This window comes from Corvus moneduloides, chromosome 7, assembly GCF_009650955.1.
Source record: "Corvus moneduloides isolate bCorMon1 chromosome 7, bCorMon1.pri, whole genome shotgun sequence".
In the NCBI taxonomy this organism is placed as follows: domain Eukaryota; kingdom Metazoa; phylum Chordata; class Aves; order Passeriformes; family Corvidae; genus Corvus; species Corvus moneduloides.
Window position 1 is genome coordinate 12359084 of NC_045482.1, and position 19384 is coordinate 12378467.

The 19384-nt window shown below is 40.6% G+C and overlaps 1 long non-coding RNA gene across 1 annotated transcript; it reads left to right on the forward strand.

Annotated features, from left to right (window-relative positions):
* The first annotated feature begins 1926 nt into the window (after positions 1-1926).
* LOC116446382 lies at positions 1927-18582 on the forward strand. Its single transcript, XR_004241190.1, has 5 exons — positions 1927-2132; positions 2345-2396; positions 2487-2644; positions 11801-11969; positions 17809-18582. It is a non-coding gene; the product is annotated as an uncharacterized LOC116446382 (long non-coding RNA).
* The last annotated feature ends 802 nt before the right edge of the window (positions 18583-19384 follow it).

The following is a 19384-nucleotide window of genomic DNA, read 5'->3' on the forward strand; positions in this document are numbered from 1 at the left end:
TTCCAGCAATGCGATATACTCTGGCAAATGCCCACGAAGTTGTAGAGAATTGCTTTCACCTGTACTGGCTGAGAGGCTGCTGTTTTCCCAAGTATTACAGCAAAGAAAATGACCAGCCAGGTCTTCCAGTAACTGCTGCTTCATGGCAGCTGCAAACCAGCCCAGCAAAGCAAACAAACAAAAGAAAAGGTACAAAATAATAAGAGTAGTAATAATAACAATAGTAGTAATAATAATAATAAAAATGTTTCAACAAAGTAGACTTAGAGGTCAGTCAAACCTAAGAACTGGTGCCAGTGAGAGAAGGGAGAAGGGAAAGCCTGGAGCTCCCCATAAATATCTCAGGAAATCAGTTCCTAAAGAGGTAGCAGAAATAGGCAACTCCAGCACCACAACTGCACAGCATCAGGTAAGTGTGTCAGCAGATAATTTGGCAAATATTTTTAAAAACTAGTGAAACCAGATACACAGAGAAGAAAGTATCTCCCTGAACTTCTGTGCACATTACTGTACACGTGTGAAAAAGCTTCTCACATGACTTTTTAAAGTTTGACCAGTCCTGTGAATTCTGCTAAAAAAATCTCATTTTTGTTTCAAATTTACTCTATGAAACAGAACTCTGCTTGTGTAACAGACAGCAATAGCACAATTAAAACATTCCACCTGAGGCCAACTCTGTTCAGCAACCAGAGAGGAAGAAAACTAATTAAAACCATGTTCTCTAAAATCAGAAGTGGTTAGCTGCACATACCAAATAGAACATAGTATTTGTCACAGGCAACTGACCTCAAAACAGGCGAGGGAGCAGGGGAGGTGAATGTAGTTACAACAAAACACACAGTCTGAAGGAAAAAGTGATTTAAGAGCTACTAGAATCACTGGTATTTGTGCTTGGGTGAAAAGAACAGCAGACATGGAGCTAAAGCAGATACTAAGGGCACATTCATGCAATCCTGGCACAGATAAACCTGATGATATAATTGGGAGTTCTGCCTATTTTCTTTGAGATTAGTGTCTCAGTAATTTATTAAGCTCTCTTAACCAGTAAGTCCAGATAGGAAGGATTTCAGATTAATTAACTACAGGTTTAAGCCTGCAAAGGGGCATTCTGCATCTCAGAGACCAGCTCACACCCATGCGGGGGGGGGGGGGGGGGGGGGGGGGGTATCTTTTGAGAACAAACATGGGGGCCATTACTGACCAATTTGGAAATTCTCCCTGCATTGCCCAAATCTCTGTAGACTGCAGCAAATACCATTTTTGCTTCTGTGGTAGTCAGAAAGCTCTTGAATCATTAACATGGGAACAACATTGCTATTACTCCCAGACATTTCTTTCTTCACTTTCCAATGTTTTCTCTGTGCTATCTATCATTACCTTGTTTTCTCATTTTCCTTTTCATTAACAATTATTATTCAAGGGAGGAAAGATAGCACAGACTGAGAATTCATGCAGCATGAATGGAGAGAGACATTGGGTCTAGCAACTTCAGCAGAGGATCAGGAGCCAGGCGGCTTGCAAGACCCAGCCTGACAGTCTCCCTCTTGGTCTTTGTGCAAGTCATTTAAGGTCAAGTATTTTTTCCTTCACACGGACAAAAGTTCAGTAGGGGGTCAATTCCTTTGGATAAAAGAAAGGGTTAACTACACCAACACTGATTCTCCTCCCTGTAGCTACTACTGTCCTTGCATGAAGAGCAGATACTTCCTGTAGGTCTATCCTCACCACAGTTACAACACAGGAGATTGTGAGTGCAAATATTTTGTGATCACATCAATGCATAGCATGGCTTTAAAAACATCAGGCAGGGAAAAGCTGTGTGCACTACATGAGCTGGTCAAGGCAAAATTTGACTTGGATGAGAGCCTTCTCCCAGCATGACTGAAATAAAGGACATTTTTTTTTTTTTTCTGATCAGCTCCGGCTGCAAACTTGTGTGTTTGCAAACATCACACAAACCAGTCCCCAGCAATAACTAGTGCTGACTGGTTCACCACAGTCATCCTGTGAAGACAACTTACTGTTGTTGACATCCAAGCCACGTTTCTTCTCCTTCAGTCTCATGGTGTTGGGAGTAAGAAGGAACTCCAACAGAATAGGGCTCTGCAGTGAGCAGCATGTGTGGATTCCAGGTACAGTTCCCCAGTGAGGATCCCAGCCTTCCCATCATATTGCTATATCTTATCTGCAAACACATATGACAACCACAGCAGCAATGCTTCTTTCAGCCTGCTTTAGTTTTCCAACTGGATGGAATAATTTTTACTTGTTTAACAACAGAGTTGGGAAAAAGACAGTAATTCACTTTAGCATTAATGTGTTTGTGTTTCTTTTTACCATACAGAAGAGCACAACCTGACAAAGTAGATCCTTCTCAGGAAATGAGCCAGTTAAAAGTAAGCTGCATGAAATTTACCCTAATTCATGTGGCACCATTTGTTAAGTGCATGGACCTATGACTTATTTCTCCCTTATTTTTCTTCCAGGAAACAGAAGCACTGATGCTGAATTCAGAGAACCTCAGAGTCAGGATTGTCTCTCTCTGGGAGTTTCAGATTAATGCAGGATAAAGAGATTTAGTCGGACTTTGGTTCTCTGCTGCATTCCTCTGACATACCACAGATACCTGAGGCAGAACAACAAGGTAGCATCAATTCTGTGAAAGGTGAAAGATTCACCATCAGTTCCTAATGTTTATATGCAAGCTGGTACATTTTCAAAGTAATAAGGGTGAAGGAATTTACTTTGTAAGGTGAATAGATCAAGTATGGATTAGACTGAATTAGCAAGAATTTTGCCCCCTTTTCCCCCAAAACAGATATTATCTTGAGAGTCATTGCTGCACTTTTCTTACCAGGTTAAGAGAAAAAACAAACAACATCCCATCTTTCAAAGCTTCACCAACAGTCAGGTTTCTTTGCCAAATTTTCATTACAAGAACTATGAGCAAACTGAGGGTTCTCCAGGTGCCTTACACCTCACATTGACTGTTCCAAACATGGCAAACTTCAGCACAGCCACCAAAAAACCAAGCAAAACCCCCCAGATTCGTACCTATATGTCCATCCTCCCTCCTTTATTCCTCTTCCATGTTCTTACTCTGATATTGCCTCTTCAGTATATGCCAGCAAAAACATTTATTTGAATGGATTTGAGCTTAAAACTAACCAAGCAAAAAAAAAAAAAAAAAAAAAAAACCAAAAAAACAGTAAAGCAAACCTCAAGTAAACCTCAATGCAATTCACTAAAAAGCCATACCAACCTTTCAGCTGGGCTAAAGGATGCAGTATTTTAGTGTCAGCTGCAAAATATTAACGAAAATAACTCTCAAAGAGTTGTACTGGAACCCTCTGACCTAAACTGCTACATACTCAAAGCCTTATTGAGAACTGAAATACAGGGACTTTTGAAAACACGCTATTTTTCTCCCTTCTGAAAAAGTAAGCAGAATCACACTTATCTTCCTGGACAAAGCCAGGACCCTACTAAACATCATCCTTAGTACTAGTTGAGTAGTTGAGAAGTTCAGGTATAACTTTAGAGGGCACTGGCTATTAGGCATTCACTCACCACACAGGCATTAAGCAGAATGTGATTTATTTTATTTTCAAAGCTGAATGAACTGCCATGGAGAAAGGCACCATTACTGTGTGCTAAAAATATCCAAACACAGGGGGAACACAGAGGAGTTGGTGCACTGTAAATTCATATTCCAACATATTGCACACTAACTTTCCTGTACAGACAAGCCCTTAGACTAATAGGCACCTGGGAGCCTTCAAGTCTGAGTGCCCAATAAATAAAAAGGCTATTTTATTTCATTTTATTTTTTTACTAGTGCTCTGGAACCAAGCTCTGATGTCCCTGCTCAGACAATGCTTCCATTGAAATCAGGTCTTAGTCTATTATTAAATACTATTCCTTTCACAGCTGCAAGCTTTCCAGGTTAGAGGATAGGGATTTCATATCAAGTCAGATCACTAATCTCTGTCCAAAGGGAATTGTGCAGGTATTTATTTTGATTTTATATAGGTACCTTGATGCTGCTTGATTCAACAGACTTGCGCTGATGCCTAGTGAAGTAACTCCCTGCATATCCACCAATTTCGAACTCAGATAAACTCAGAGCAAAATCAAAGCAAAACAAACAAAAATTTTTCAAAGCTAATCTACTTTTAAAAACTGTTCCAGACTCAGATTTGTTTTGGACAAAGTCAAGGACTGTGTTTGAAAATCATTAACACAGCTTTCGGTTCTACTTTCCCAAGCTGTAAGAACACAGTGAACACTCAGAGCAGAAAATGGTGTGTGTTTGAAGGCTCCACTGCACTGAGTTCAAAGTAACCTGAGGCTCAGTTGTGTGAGCTGCTCCCCCCAACCACAGCAATCTCCCATACTGACAGACAAGCTTGAGTAGAGCCCGCTGAACTCAGTGAAACACCGCTAGACAAGAAGTTAACTCACTGCCAAGAGTTCACAATCTGATTTATCAATTTCCCAATCACAGTGAGCAGTCCTGTTTTAGGAAGCCTGGCTACCCATAGCCAGGCACTACAAGGAATTATCTGCAATTCTGTGCAGCTGCAGGGAAGTGACAGCAGAAGTGAAGCTTAGGATACCAAAGCAGACCTGTCCAGCATTTGCTTGTTAGCTCTAGCTGCAAGAAGCTGCTCAGATTCTGACACAAGAACTCCTTGAGGTACCCAGCCAGCACACAAAGGAAACAATCACATCCATGGTATTTTAACTTCCTGCTTTTTTAGAATGATGGGTCAATGATAAACATTTTCCTTCTAGGCGGTTCACTCATTTATAGTGGTGTTCATGGTAAGTTTGACAGCTTTATCTTTTCTCAGCTACTTACAGCTGTGACTCCATTACTTTGAAGTCAACTTGGATTTGGTTGGAATGAAGTGCAGACATCAGTGACTCAGGCTTAGCATGTCACCTGCATTTGTTATCTTGCAGTAGACAATTTAATCAATTATAGTTTTTTGTCTAGGCACCAGAACAAGACAAAAACGCTGATCAGCATTTCACGGGGCTGTTTCTTCACTGCTAGCAGGCTGTTTAACATCTGATAGACCATATAAAAAGGTCTTCCCAGGGGCTTAGAGTGTTTGGGCTGTTCTTTTTATAGTGCAGAAGGCCATTAATGAGCAAGCAAAAGCAGTGTGGAAATAGCTAGACCAGTCTTGTTGAGTTAATAAGAAACTGTCATTCTGCTTCAGTACTTTCTCATTAAGCCTAGCAGTGTTCATGTCTAAGGAGACTGATGGTACAAATCTATTTTAATGCTCAATTTAATTCCTCAAGACTTGAATCAAAGAAAGTTTACCCCTCCCTTTTTTTCCTTGACTTTATCTGTTCAGCAATTTCTGAGAAAAAACACATTATTTTCTTTTACAAATGCAGCTCAAAAGCTGAAATTAATCTTCTTTTAAAGAGCTAGATGTACCTTGACTTTTCTGAACAGAAGAACAGTCAGAAAACAAATTTTGTCCTCTTGTTCCCATTAAAGAGTCTATAGTCACCATATTATCATCCCATGCCCGTTTTCATTTTAAGACTAGAGTCTTAAAATAACTTAGCTGTTGTGTTTAAGTGTCAAACAGAAATTAAATTCTCCATTGCTTAAATAGGATTAAAGAACAGATATCACCTATAACTGGGCAAGAAGGGTTTGTCATGAAATGTTAACAATGAAATCAGAAAGCCACTTCTTGCTAAGAACCAGAAGAGCTTTATTAACTCCTTAACTACTCTCCTACGCCCCACTTAATTTTGCTGCTCTGACTAGAATCTTAACTGAGTTCACATGCCTTTGTTGTTACCTTCTGCAGAGGATCAGTTACCTGTTTTGTTGCCAGATCCATTTTCTCTTAAGAAGCTTTTACTGCTGTAACTATTCCAAGGAACTGACTTACTGGAAGCTCAGCATCACCCATATGACAAGGAAACACTGCTCAAATGCTTAAAATTATGCAACAATGATCTTCACGTGACACCAAAGTTCAGCCTTGTCATACAGCTCAGTTAAGTGAAGATGTGGGGTGAAACATAACATACTTGCTGTCCAGTTGCTGATGCTTGGTCACTGCAGGCTCCATCTCTCCCTACCATCACCTCAGATCAGGCACAGAAAGCCATGCTGGTACCAATGCAGCATTCAGTAACTTAGGCCTAGCTTCAGGCATATGGTAGTCCAAGAGAAGAGGGAAGGAACAGATTAGAGAGAAGTTCATCAAAGGAAACTGATGGAAGAGAGTCACGTGTTCCCTTTTGTACTTTACATGTACAAAACTTTCATGCGTGTATCAGGCCAGAACTGCTAACGCTGAGCGAGTTCTCTCCTGCTGTTTTGAACACCAAAGAAAACAGTCCAGTGCATTAGTGAGGGAGTTTCATTCTCTTATCTGTTATTCTCCAGCATTTGTTAGCTAAAGCTCTTAACTCTCCTGGCTACCCATTGCTCACACCAGGGAAGTTCCTAAAGCACACCTTTTCACACAGCATGGGTTTCATCTCATAGTTGATTTCTCTTTTCTGCACTCCACACATACGGGATTTCTTGTTAGTAAGCCTGTAACGACTGTACATCCCAGCTCTGAAAACTCCCTCCAGGGCTGTTTCCACAGAAGTCATTTCTATGTTAGTTTCTTATCCTTTTCTTCTCCTTACAACAACCTTCCAGGAAGTTCCCAGATCTTTCACGGCAAAGTACTACTTCCTGCAGTGCAGATACTGTGGTAAGGACCTGAAGTTGCTGAAGATTTGAAATCTCAAATCATTAAGGTCATACAAAGGTGAAAAGCATTTAAAACACTGAAAAAGAGGTGAGAAAGATTAGGTGCATCCCAACACACCAAAAATATTGCAGGATCCCAGTAATGCAAACAAACAGTTTTTGTTATAGGCCATACTGTTTTTGTGGGATGCTTTAGAAACCCACTGTTCTAAGATAACTTGAGAGAAATCTCCCATTGTTGTAATTCCATGAGTGTTTCCTGTTGTTCACTGTTGCAGATACAGTGCAAGACAACTACAGATTTTTCCCTCCCAACTACACATTTGCCAGATGAGCACTGGTAATTTTCTCACTATTAATCTTGAAGGTAGTGCAGCTTCCAGGAAGAAGAAAAAGGAAGATGTTAGTTAAATCTATAGTACATACCCTCCACTACCTTAAAGCAGATTTAGGGCTAGTGTTGGAATCATACCTAGCATTATCACAATCTACTCTGCACCATGTCAAGGCCCAGTGGTGACAGCATGAGACCACAGAAGCGGCAGCATGGCTGGTAGAACTGACAGTAACCACTAAAAAAAGACTTGAACTGCATTTTTTCTAGTGGGGAACGTGGGGGCAGCAAGGCAGCAGAAGTAACATAGCCCCTAAGACTAACAAGAACTAAACATCCAGAGCAGCAAGCACACATGCTTTTACTATTTCTGATACTTTCTGAAGCTGGTCAGGTCTGTGAAAAAGTCACTTATATATTTACTACAATATGAAATAATAAGAAATAAAATGTAAAATATTAGTGAGAAATGTAAAAATATTAGTGAGAATTCATGCAAGGCTTAAGAGTTTCTGAAGTATCAAACAAATGCAAAAAAAAAAGAGAACACGGTCTCAGGAAGTTTCCTTTCTGAGTTGTGGTTGTCACTGGAAAAAAATTCTCCTCTTTAAAGTCTTCTCTCCATTTTGGTATTTTTATTACACAGCCTGCATAATACAGGTTTGGCTTTTCTTAGTATATATTGTTGATTCTGGATACCTGAAGTTGTTCTCCTGAAGTCAGTACTCTATATGTAAAGAAGGAACTCTGTTTAGCAATATGTAGTCTCCTTGCTCTTCCATCTGCACTTTAACCTTTAGTGACAACTGTAAGATATGTCAGCAAAATGCTGTTTTTCATGCTGCCATCACTGCTTCTTTCTTGCTGTCTCATCACGGCTGGCCTTAGGTTGTACAGGTTGTGTACGTGCCAGTATCACACACAAGCTGAAGCTGATACCTGACTCCTTCCTCAATTATCACTGAGTCAATAAAATCGGCCAGCATGGAGGAACTATGCAGGCGTTGCCTCCTTTCAGGAGACAAAGATACTGGAGTTTTTCTCCCTCAGGCAAGAAATGAGAAGTGTGAGATGTGATTTGTGATGAAATTCAGAACCACGCTAAACTTGCCTGGTTTCAGATTTCATTACCCCCAGAGTAGAAAGGTTTGGCGAAGTAAGAGATCCTCTGCCAATTAAGAACACATAACATCAAGAATTCAGAAAGCTTCCAGCATGCAGCAAGGTGAGAAGTTTCAGCTTCAGTCAAGCTTTCTGTTGAGATTTGTTCAAGCTCTGCATTCTTACAGGGTTTTGCTTATGGACCAAGAAGCTGTTGAGCAACTACACATACCCCAACAAAAGTAAATAGACCCATTTCAGCTTTGCAAAGAGTCATGGGTAGCAGAACAGCTGGGAATGCTGTCTTCCTTCTTGGACTTGCAATAGTCTTATGCCAAAAAGGACTGGTCACAGTCCTCAAGCTCAGAGCAGGATGATATCAACTGCTGCACCTAAGGATATGACACTTATAACAGTGCTATCTATCATTGTCGTAAGTCTCAACAGCAACTGACAATGTAACGAAGAACAGTTCATGTTATTATATTGAACTTGAACCCTACCACATTCAACATCAGTTCCAAGACTCATAGCTACATATTTGGAATTAGTGTCTTTCTTTCTCTGCCCTTTCCTGACCAACATCCCATGGTATATGAGATTGCCCCCACAGAATAAGTTCATTTGAGACAAGCTCTGCACATACCATAGGTAAGTTATTGAAGCCTATACATTGCAGGAAATATAAAAACAGGAGAGGCCTGGATCTAGGCCTTTAAGTTAGGCGAACCTTGTGCAAATTTGTCCAGATGTTGTGGGGAGGGGGTCTTTAGAAAGTGAAGATCCATCTCTACAAGAATTCTTTTATCTCCTTAAAAATCTACATAAGCTTTTACAGTAACACTTCAGCGTTGTGCCCTGCCAGAAAGTTGTACCATCTGTGCAGCTTTCCACACATCCTTGAAACAATGGCTCTCTCTGCTGGTGCCTTAACATCCTGTAACACAGGCCAGCTCTGCAGGGAAAAACGATGAATACCCCCAAGCAGAATAGCTTACTTTTTTCAAGGGAAATCCTGCTCTTTCCTCTCCAGGACCGAAGTTCATTCTTTTAGTATGGGTTTCCCAAGTACTGCCCTTGAAATATATATATTGAGAAGACAATCTTCTACTGCTAAAGAATTGCTTACCTCTACATTTTACTCTCTCGTACTTTCAGCTAAACCTAGTGAGAAAACTGGGGCTCTGTCAGGAAGGGACATAGATTTCTGTTTATAGATCCCTTTGCCTTTTTATTATTAATTTACCCAATAGTTGATGTCTGATAATTGAAATCACCAGTGTTGATCCAGCAACTTCAGTATGGCTCATAGAACACCAGCAAACTTGGATTTTCAATAAGAAATCCAATCTCTTTGCTACTGCTGTCTCATATAAGGCTTCAGGACGCTTTTTAATTATCATACCATTTAAAGGCTCAATACTGGTTCAAAGATTTGGAAGTACACCTGAACCTCAAATCTTCAATTCTAAAATATTACCCAAAAGTACCAAAAAGGAGGGAAATCCTATCACTCCCATGGCCATACTATTGTCACTTTTGCCTCTAGTAAGTCTTTAACCTTAAACCTTATTTAATCCTTGTTAAGATATATTAAATAATTCTTTTAACCATCCTATACATTAAGGAAAATTAAATCTGATAGTACTATCAAAAATCCATAACTGAAGCCAAAGAGACTGCAACATCAAGTTCCAACTTTCTTTTGGGGTGAGAAAGCTAAACATAATCACCTTCCCCCCACCCCCCCCCCCAGCATCAAATTTAGAGCTAGACTTATTCTCTCATGCTATGGTTTGGCTACTTATTTACTGAGGCCAATGACACTGAACCAAAGCTGCAGCACAGATGATCAGCAAAGAAAATTATTCTGCACAGATCTGAGTCTGGCCTAACCTGCTCAAGAGTTGATCTTCACTTTTACAGATTCAGACAAGCAAATGGATAGAAAAAACTGAATGCAGTATTGCATAACTGGAAGCCTGCTTGGACCATACAACACACTTTACTAAAAAGATAAAAGTTTACACAGAGACAGAAAGTTTTTATACTTCACTTTCATTTCTGCAAACAAGACACAGGTTTCTACTACATTTGTTCCTTTTCTAGTCAGGCATCTTAGCTTAGTTATTGTTTATCACAGTGCCTTAATTCAGTGAAGTATCTGAATGGAAATTCTCAGCAATGGTACCCCACCAACAGATGCCTCTGAGGGTCATATTCACAGTGAGAAGGGACAGGCATTGCCTCCTATTTCTACAGTCAGACACAGATCCCCTGTCACGAGTCCTCAGATTAAAACACTTGACTGTGACAGCATCTAATTGCTTTACAGGGCATTTTGAGACCTCTTAAAATTAGGACTGAGGAAAAAAAAAAGAGCAGTCATAAACTTAACACAGCAAATCCACCAGTAAACCATGTCTCTAGGAGCCACACTACATGCCCTAAGAGTGCTAACTCTTTATAAAAAATTCTTACATTCAGGTCCACACCTCTCAGAATTAACTGCCTGCTCTAAACCAATTCACCTTAAGACAAGAATCATGGAATGGAATGGCTTGGATTGGAAGGAACCTTAAAGATCAGGCAGTTTCAACCCTCCCTGCCATGGACAGGGACACTTTCCATGGGATCAGATTACTCAGAGCACTATCCAACCTGACGTTGAACAGTTCTATGGATGGGGCATCCACAACTTTTCTGGGCAACCTGTTTCAGTGTCTCACCACCCTCACAACAGAGAATTTCTTCCCAATATCAAATCTAAACCTACCCCTCTTTCAGTTTGAAGCTGCTCACCCTTATCCTATCACTACACGCCCTGTAAAAAGTCCTTTTTCATCTCTCTTGTAGGCCCCTTAAGGTACTGGAAGGCTGCTTTAAGGTCTCCCCAGAGCCATCTCTGGAGAAGCAAAATAAAGCCTTTCATTTTTCTTTTAACGATGCTATTGATTTAAAAATACATCTTAGAGCTATATTCAGGAAATACACACCAAACAGGACTTCACAGAACATTCATACAGAACTTATTAATTAAAGTGTGAAACATCAATATTTGTAGCTTGCTCTTCAGAGAAGCAGAACAATTGCTGCTGTTAAAGTCACTGAAAGCTATGGCTTCACTTCTCTCTTACACTAAAAATAAAAACCAGACCACTAATTTCTAAAATACTTCAAGATCTTTGGATGATAACTATTACAGAAATGAAACTGTAATTATTAAAATATTCACCATTACTGTAATTATTAAAATAGTCACTGTTACTTAATATGCAAAGCACCTGCAAATGAGTCTTTCCATCTTCATTGCAGCAAAAGAGAATGAAACTCACCTCAGTAATGGAGGAGACAAGTGATCTCCAAAGAGAGTAGCAGCTACCTGCTAGGCCATTACAATTACACAAGTTGTTCATTAGATGGTACTGACAAAGTATTCTGAAGAGTTTCAGGGCTTACAGATGTGCAAAACATGTTGAGAGGTTAAGGCAGGAGTAAAACAAAACCTCAGGGTGTTTCTGCACCTTCCTAAGCTTTTTCTTAAGTGGAATGAAGTCTAAATTCTGATTGTTAATCTTACTGTTACTCTGTCTAATCTTTTGGTTTTTTAAATACAGGATATAGAGCTTGAATCTGGAACAACAGTTGAGATCTCCCAGCCATCAGGAAACATAGGAGACATTTGGAATAAAAACAAGTAACTCTGAAAAGCAGTATACAAGAGGAGACTTACCACTGAATGAAGAGCAGGAAAGAAAATACCCAGCTGACAACAGCTTTGATCTTGTAAGTCCTATGGCAGCAAAACTTCCTGCCTCTTCCCCTGTAATGTCTTTGACTATCTATTTCTGTTAAAGACTGGTTTCAATCATGGTTCAGACACCGATGGCAAAACACTAAGTGCTGTCTGGCTTGTGGTACAGATTCTTTCTGCTTTGTACCATCAGGATAAAGTTAAGGTGGCAAAACAATCACTCACTTGCAGAAATTGTATACAGTCAACTGTTAAGAGATGTATGTGTACATACAAGTACAGACACTACTGATTAATGGTGGAACAGCACTGTTCCTTATAACCCCTCCCTAGGACGTGCAGCACTGAAAAAACACAGCTGGAGTACCAGAGGACAAACTCTGTCAAAGCGTACTCTGAGATGCCGTCAGTTTTCCCCCAGTTGTTGGTCTAACAAGTGGTCTTAGGGCTAAAGTGAACCAGGAGGTCTCAGTGCACAGCACACAGCCTCCCTGGTACCAGGAGGAACTGCAGAAGCAGTTACACTGAGAGCAGGTAACAGCCAAAACAAAGACCAACTCTCAAAGGGCAAACAGCAATTCTTTGCACAAATCAGTGGTCATTGGTTTAGCTCTCAGCATAAATCCTTAATTATAATTTATAGAGAAAAAACGTTTTCTTTATCTTTTCCTTAGCAATTCTACATCATTGGGAATACAAAAAAACCCTTGAAGTTCTCTTCATGTCACAGATTAAGAAATTTCAGACCCATTAGCACAGTGAGTGTACAACAGTGGACTGCAGCAGTTGTGGTCAAGTCCTAGTGTGCAAATCCTGAAGAGATGAATATTCTCTTATCAGTAACTTAAAATGTAACTAACAAATTGGCACAACCACTTCAGCTTTTACTGTTAGCAAGGAGATAAATTGATACCCCTTATCACCATATATCATAAGCACTCAGGGTAGGGTTAACTAACAAGAAACTGATCTCTCTCCATCTTGTTGAAGATTACTGAAGATTACTAAAATTACATTTTAGTTATCTCAGTGGGAGATACAGCAAGGGCATATAAAGGCTTAATATGTTACAGTCAATTTCTTCAACACAGATTGAAGGAGATGGTCCAGCCCTCATTATTTCCCAATTTTAAGCCAAATTTTATTTCCATGCTTTTGTTTCATAGTTCCTTGCAAGAAAAAAGACCAGGGAAAATTTTTGTATTCAGAGATTATTTTGTATTTTTTGAAAGTGGTAATAATCAACTGTTATTAAAACTAATTTATTATTAAGCCTCAAACATGATACATCAAGCATCACAGTCAAAATTATTTCAACTACACTTACAGTAGCAGAAGTGGTGGGGTTTTTTTCCTTTTTATTTTGTATCAAAAGTCAAGAATTATATATTGTATTAACAAGCAGACAATAGCTAGACTTTTTTTCTCTCCAGACCTCACCTCTAAACTGGAATACCCCTACATATGTGCACTAGAGCATGCACTTACAGTAAATGTGGTTTGAGGTTATTTAGGCATGCCTGTTTACATTAAGGTCATACCTGGAAGCAGAAAGTTGGATTTTATTGGGCCTTGCACTGTAGGCAGCAGACTGTGAGAGATGGAGAAAGCTTGCACCAAGTTAACCAGCAGGTCAGAGGCAGCACAAAGCTCACAACTCGCCTGTTTAATACTGCAGCTTCTCTCTACTAGGTAGCATGGCCTTCTACCATTTGTCCCCAGCAGAGGGTAAGTTAATTGAGAACATTTAATGTAGACAGACAGCCAAGAGCAGTCAAGCCCTTAGGAGAGCAGTCAAGGCATCAGTAGTGATGACTAGGACAAGATCGTCTGTTCCAGGTTAATAGTTGTCTGCATCAAGGTCTTAATATTTTCTCCCCAGTTTTTCTGTCTACAGTCCACTACAGTCCTGATGATGCACCTTTTTTGACTATAACAAATGAAAATTCAAAATAAGAATTTTGGTGTATTTGATTAGCTTAGGTGGAGCAAGAAACAGAAGAGGGGCAGAAAGACCAAGAATATGGGTTTGAAGAGTCACCAAGTTACATCATAGGGGAAATTCTCTTATGAGATTTAGATGAAACCACAACACTTGGGTCCTATTTATGATTTGTTCTGACACTTTCCTGCACCACAAAAAAAAAATTACATAAATATAAAAACATTGACAGAAAGACCAGATTTACCTCTAGACTGAAATATTTGCTCTCTGAAGGAACAAATTGCCACAGTATCCACAGCATTCCAGTTTTCCCCTGGCTCAGGCCATCTTGCCTCCAAGAGCCACCCCAGCCAGCACCTCCCACAGACCAGCAGGCGGGAGCAGAGGGGCTGTGGAGATGAGAAATGGTGCTTGCAGGTGCTGGCAGGGACATGTGCTGGAGAAACTCCCATGAAATGAGGATAAAACAAGAGAACAAAGACTTACCCAGTGTGTCCAGTAGCCTTGTGGCTACTGCAGCCAGGCAGCTCTGCCGCCAGCATCCACCACCACAACATGGCTGCTGCCTCCTCAGGGCACCTGTGCCCAGCACGGAGGGACAGCCAGGCTCCCTCTCCTCACAGGAGCTCTCCCAGCTCCCTCAGCACGTCCCCACCCTGTCGCGAGGCTCCCCCTCAGAGGGGCAGCAGAGGGGCTCTGTCCCGGGGCAGGGCACGGAGGGCCCCTATCCCCAGCTCCCCCTCGGCTGATCCCACAGCCTCACAGGCGCCATTGCTCCGCACAAGACCTGCCCCTGGGGCTGCCCCAGGCCAAAAAGAGCTCCCGAGCTGCCCCCGATCATTTTTCACCCCAAGCACAGGTATAGCCAAGTTCAGGTAACTCCCCCTCTCCTTCACCCTCACTAGCAACAGGATTTGTGTTGGGTTTTTGTGTACTTCAGCATCACACACAGGCAGGGATGGCATTTCCCTCACACCAGATATCCACGGCTGTTTGCTCACCTGCCCCAATTTGATGCTCTCCTGCCAGCTGGCCAAGGCAGCAGTACTGGGAAGAGGTGTGGCAGGGAGCCCAGGGGCATGCAGAGCCCTCAGCCCACGCATCCCGCTGCCCACTGAGGCAAGGGCCCCAAAACCTACTGTTCCGGGACTGTAAATATCCGAGACCCGTCGCACAGAAAACCTGGAGCCCAGAAGCACTCCCCAATGCCTTCCTTAAAAGAGACACCACACAGCAAAGTAAGGAGGCCGTTCAGGTATGCATCTTAAATCTCTACATCCCCTGGAAAAGTTTTCCTCAGTCCTCGTTTAGAACTCCAGAAATACAGGCTGTCTGTAGCTTTCCCATTTCATCACAGTGATCCTCTAGCTGACCATTCAGCTGACAGAGTTTTATGCTTTTTTAGACCGTACCTGTTTCCTCAGTGTCCTCTTTTCTGAGGCTGGAGGAAACCCCTGTACCTGTCCCTTGCTACAACTACAGAAACATTTAGAAAAAATACAGGGAGAAATATAAAGTTGACAGAAGTTCAAGAATACAGCTTAAGTAGCAACATTTTGAGACACTAAATACTAGCAAATTAGCATAAGAGTCATCAGATATCACAAAGGCAAGTATCTACTGGAAGAAAAAAAATATATAAATATAGACATAAAACATTTACCATATAGAGAAAAGAGGCGCTGTTGGCCGCAGTGACTGGAAAACTCCCACAGAAGTCAGAACAACTTTATTAAGTACATAGAGTATATATCTTTCAGAAATTTCAAATCTCAGTTAATAGTAGATAAATAATCGTTTACAGAATATAATTAATAATGCACTTAAAGTTGACATTCTTGTTCAGATTCCTCCTGAAAAATGGCAAGAAGAGATATCTGCACAGGAAAGAGAACAAAAAAGGCAGAACGGCAACATAAGAAGCGAAGAGGAGGAAGGAGCAAGAACAGAAATGGGGAAAGAGCACTAGGAACAAATGGAAAAAGTAAAGGCAGATCTGGAAAAGGAACAACAGAGGAGCACAGAGGATGTGGTTAGTGAGGATAATGTTCTCATTTGAGAAGAGAACATTTGAATGGAACAACATGACAGAACTATTGTTGTCTTTGCTTTTCTTTTGCAAGCCAGGCACATGCATCCACACCTATCGATGTTTCAGCATGAAAAAGCATAGATAACAACAAAGCATCTTCTAACATAACATAAGACTAACAACACAGCGTGTGAAGAAGCCAGCAAACTGCTCCAGCACTCCCGGGCAAATTCCAAACTAGAGTATAACAACACAAGCCTTTTAATCTCAAATATGTGCATAGATAAAGTTCCATCTTTTAGCAGCATATTAGATTTTTCCTAAGTTTAGTATTGCATGTGTGTCTACTAAATTAACTTCATTATTCTAATACTTTCATCCATTCATCATTATTCTGAATTCTGACTTTTCAAAGTCTTTGCTGATAATGAAAATAATCAGTATCAGTGAATCAAAGTCATTAAACAAATTTAGGTCTTCAACTTACTGTACCTAGCTTACAGTGAGTTCATAACGATTATATTCCACACTTTCCAAACATTAAATCCACTACTGAGCATTTTCCCTGACAAAAACCTCAGCATTGTTATAACTAAATGGTTATAAAGATCTCATAGCAATGTAGGCTATTCCTTAATGATATAAGCATTTTATATTAGCAAAACAAACAAAGAAACAAAAAAAAATCATTAAGAGCACTTTTGCTCTTTACGTCTGCTGACACAGCTTTAGGAAAAAACAAAAGCCAAACACAACAAATCCCACAAAAAAACCCCCCACCAAATACTTGAGGCAAAACTCTGGGAAACCGATCAGTATCAGAAACAAGCTCTGGGGCAATATAATTATAATATTTCTATTCACCCTTTGAAATGTTCTGCTTACACAAAACAGTACATTTGACACCATCTCGTTGCTTCGCGACCATCTGGTAATTTTTCATCGGAACGGCATTTCCCGGGGAGAACAGCGACCTCCTCGGGTGGTCTCGAGGAGCTGCAGCCTATCTAGAAACGCCTGAACGCACTGCAGCGCATTCCCGGGAAAACAGGCATGCCCAAGAACGCGATTAGTAGAAGTAGCATGTTTCAATCACAGGTCTGAAAAGAAATATTTATAATTTTTTTTTTTAATTAGTGCTATGCCATGCTTAACTTTATTTCAGGAAAAGCAAATAGGCATTCGAGTCAAACTGCTGGACTGAGAACACCAAGATGATTGGAAAATACCTGGAACCTCACTAAGTGAGGCAGAAGACCTTTAGTTTTATTTTCCTTAACTTCCCATTCCCCAAATAAGGAGAATATTCCTTTCCTTCATGAACCTCCTTGGCTTTCTTTGATCCTCCCTGCTCTCACTGTGAATCCTCCTGCAAAAATAGCCCATTTTAATGTCATTTTGTTTACATTTAAATGTCAGCCAAGGCTTTCCATTGCCTCATTTGTTGCATAGCCCGGGTTCTTGTTCTGGGTTTGTGTCCTTGTTACACAAGGATGCATTCCAATTTTTTCTTCCAGCTCTTACTTACTGAACTTTCCTAACTGTTCCTATGTATTCCTCCATTCCTTGTCTCCAAATCTTTGTTCCATGTAAGCCGCATACCCATATCTCTCATGTCCTTCTCAAAAGCATGTGAAAAATGGAATGCAGGTTTTTGCCCCCTTACAAATAGTGTGAAGGAAAGTAGACAGTAATTTTTTAAAATATTCATTTGCAGAACCAACCAGACATATGCTACATATCACTAATCAGCACCCATTCTCCCTTTATTCTCAGTTCTTCCCCCTTCGCTTTGGCAATCTGCTGAGCTCCTTGGGCTAGGATCTGCTCTTCTGGCAAAAATGCTCAGCAAACCCAGGGTTGCTATAGCAATTAATAATCATTTATATTTTAGTTTACAGAAACAGAAACTAGAGGAGTGGAGGTGCCATGAGGAGGAGGTGGAAGCAAAGAAGTCACAATTAGAGAAAACAGCACAAGAACAGATTTGGCAGCAGCAGCAGGATTACCACAGGAAGCTTCTGCAGTTCCAGAAGAAGCAACAGCTAGAGGAACATGGAGCAGCAGATGGTCTATAGAAAGACTAATGCTTACTTTAGCAGCAGATAGCTCATCAGAATGGATGATTTCTGGTAAAGACATAGCCTGTGTGTCTGCCTTGAAATTCCTGTGACAGTACGTCCCAAACTTGCAGTACCTAAAGCTGCTTCTCTGTTAAACAGATATGATAACAATAGTCCTCTCTGCCACAGTCCCTGCAGCCTGAAAAGAGAGAAATTCCACAGCCTAGCTACGATGCAATGTGCAAGATGCTGGCAATAACATCACTCATGCTACATCTGATCGTTTGTTTTCATTACATATCTTCTCTGAAAGCCTGACTCCCAGTACCTACAGCTAAAAAAAAAAGAGATTCTAACAAATAGTTGCAGAGAAAGGCTTGAACAAAAATACGATTACAATTTAAGAAAAATTCATTTGAGACAATATTAAATATTGTAACACCAGTATTAGAATTTTCTTTTTATCTGTAACTGATGAAAAAAGTTCTTTCCTAAATAGAAAGTACATAAACAACTAATAGTTGTTGGTGATGTTTCTAAGAGGCACAAAAATGCAGACAAAAAGGAGCAATGTGATTAGAGAAAGAATGCCAGCAGCTGGTTGACATGGCAGTAGAGCACCTGAAATATGAAGGAAAAAACTGAGAAAAGGCAACATATAAGGCTGAGGAGCAAACGAAGAAAGAAGATGCTAGACTACCTCTAGACAAAGCCAGAACACAAGCACAGCTTTTAAATTTAATCAGGTATGTAGCTATTAGTCAAAGAGTGAAGTTAATGCCTCTGTAGTAGGAGTTCCATCAGTGTAGTTAACACCGGAGAGCACCACTGGTACCTCAGGAGTTAAAACTGCCTTCCATTCCAGCCCCAAGACACAATGCTCTTCTTTTACTATTTAACCAGTTTTTCAGTATTTCCCCAAATTGCACCAGCAATTCACATACAGCTGTATTCTCTAATTATTTTAGTGTTTATAACATACTACAGAAAGAAGCCCAACTGGAAAGAAGCCCAACACCTGAAATTATGGTTACCTTTACACCAGAGCAGTCTCCACCGCATACTTCCACAACTTCCTGCAGCACCTCAGAACACAGGAACTGGGAGGCTGCACAGTACATATTAAAACATTGCAAATTGCGTAACAGTCCTTAAGAGAAGCCTAGGTCAATTTGTGAGCCACAAAACACTGCCAGGGATAAGAGGCTGAGTAATAACTACAGCTGAGCAGCAACTAGCACCTACTACTTGCTCTACTCTTACTGTTGTGACAGGAGAACATGCTAGCCCACAAGAAAGTATCATCACAAGCCAACATGTTCTTCCAGTCTATTGCAAACCTTGCTCAAAGACAACTCCTAAGGGCAGCCCAGGCTCCTGCCCAGCCTCAGTGCTACAGAAGGCACC